General features: G+C 40.4%; 1 pseudogene; it reads right to left on the bottom strand.

Moving 5' to 3' along the window:
- Positions 1-1,437: 1,437 nt before the first annotated feature.
- LOC149202930 (NDR1/HIN1-like protein 6) lies at positions 1,438-2,215 on the bottom strand (annotated as a pseudogene).
- Positions 2,216-2,475: the final 260 nt, after the last annotated feature.

Below are 2,475 nucleotides of genomic sequence, written 5' to 3' on the forward strand. Positions count from 1 at the left end.
ATCAAAAGTGGGTGCAAAAGGAGGTGCCAAACTAGGCGCTAATTGTGGCACAAAAATATTAGATGCAATAGTGGGTACAATAATAGATGCAAAAGAGGATGTAAATATGGATGCCAAACAAGAGGGCAAAGTGGATGCAACAAAAGTAGATGCAAAATTTTATGCAAAACTAGACACAAAACACGATGTAAAACTTGGCGCAAAAGGGATGCACAAATGGATGAAAAAATGGATGCAAAAAATGATTTAAAAAAGGATGCAAAAAAGGATGCGAAAGTCGATGCAAAAGTTGATGCAAGTGTAGGTGCAAAAAGTGGATGCAAATGAGGATGCAAAAGTATGTCAAACAAAATTAGGTGCCAAACTTGATGCAAAACCTGGAACAAAACCTGGTGTAAAGGATGACACAAAACTTGGCATAAAATTTGGTGCAAAACGTGGTGCAAAACCTATTGCAATACCTGGTGCTAAACTTGGTGTAAGATTTGGTGCAAAACTTGATGCAAATTTTGTGTCAAGTTTTGCACCATATTTGATAAATGGATGCAAATAGCACCAAAAATGGGCTCTAGATGCAAAAAAAGAAGTAAAAAGGGACGCTAATCGCTGGTTTTGTTGTAGTGTTAAGACGAAAATTGTTTGCATTTCAAGGTTTTTGATCCTCTTCAAAATAGACTTTAGCATATATTATTGAATTTTTTTTTTCTGTTTTTAAATGTGCGCAGTCTATGAGTTTGATGGCACCCTCTTTTCTTCTTGTATGCAGCCTATGAGTTTGAGGCTATGTGATTTGTGTACATATTAACAGAATTCCTTCCATAGTTTTCGTTTATGTACAGTCTGGTTATTGTAGCTTATAGTTGCATTAAGCAGGGTTTGGTTGGTGCTTCACTGTTAGTTGGAGGACGCCTTCATTTGGAGGAATTCCCTTATACTATACATTCATGCTAGCTACCATCGTTTGAAAAAACTGTGTGCGAAAAATCCCAAAATCCTAAAGACAAACCCTCAAACTTTCCATGGCCAAATTTAAATATTTAGACTGACAGTAATGGCTCAAACAATTACTCTATATCCAATCTCATTCTAAAATATTCCTAAAATATACCATCTTTAATTATAAATTTCACCAACATACCCACAAAATACTTACTCATCCGTGAGAGCAAGGAAAGAACAATACAGAGTAAAGAATCCAATTATATTTTGGAAATACTAAAACATGTCTACATAAAAACAGGGCCACGCTATTAAAAATAATATGTCTGCCAACTGAAAGTTTGCAGTTAATATTTTATATGGAGTCTGAACAAAACAAATTATATATCAAAAAAATATATCTGCAGTCATAGCATCTATATGGTCCTATCACAAAAACACTTAACCCTAACCGTGCCATAACCATGAATTCAATGCATCCTAAGTCGTGCGCAATCCTCACAGCTTCATCCGCACCTTGGAATTCTTAACTGTCACTGTAGCCTTGGCATCGAGCTGGTCGATGATAAAGTCCCATATCGCGCGAACTGTTATCTTCCATAACTTCAACTTCCCAACCTTTATCTTCACGGGAACATTGCCTTCAATTTCAGGGGAATTCCCACCTGATTTATTTGTGCATTGAGCGTAGACTTCATGGCATTGGTGAGCTTAGCACCGGTCCCACTGAGATCCACGTCCAACAAAGTGGTGTTCTTGTGGCCCTGGTAGAATACCAGGAAGCGTGTGCAAGGCTCCAATCATGAATACAAAATTGCGAGAGGGCTGTTGTCGAGATAATATATACCAATCCTCTTGTCGAGATTCCAAGCCTTTATTTTCATATCGAATTGGCAATTTGTACTGAAATCGATGGGGTTGATGGTGAAATTAGTAATATGGATGCTGTCGATAGAGTATTTGGGGATCTTGGGCTGGAAGACCAAGTACAGAACGCCACAGGCGAGTGTGATTAAAAGCCAAATGGTGCAGCACAAGCAGCGGCAACAGGAGCACCGGCGCTTGGGAGGTGGTGACAAGTATCTGGGATGCTCTCTTCTGGAGATAACTTGGTCCTTTGGAATCTTTAACTCTCAGCGGGATCGACTCCGCCCTTCTCAGACGAAAGATTGCTAGAATTGGGTGCCAATGGAGCGCTCAGCTTCTCGTTTACATATTCGCCTGCATCCTTCTCGACATCTGCAGTCATCGGGTAGATTCTCTGTTGATCTGCCATCATGGCACCCGGCCCCGAGCTGCGAACAAAGTGATATGAACCGACTTAGGCCGACCAGATTTGATCCTGGGAGTCCCTAAAACTTAAAATGGACCGACTTAAGCCGACGAGACTCGATCTTGGGGCTCCCAAAACTTAAAATGAACCGACTTAGGCCGACAAGATTCGATCCTGGGGCTCCCGAAAACTTAAAGACCTTCACGCAATGATGGGAATGAATTCTGCAGGCGCGGAGCATCCACAAAAGAGATGTTAGTTCA

Source organism: Pinus tabuliformis, chromosome 2_1 (assembly GCF_031772625.1).
Source record: "Pinus tabuliformis cultivar Carrire ecotype Pingquan chromosome 2_1, CPIR1, whole genome shotgun sequence".
NCBI lineage: Eukaryota > Viridiplantae > Streptophyta > Pinopsida > Pinales > Pinaceae > Pinus > Pinus tabuliformis.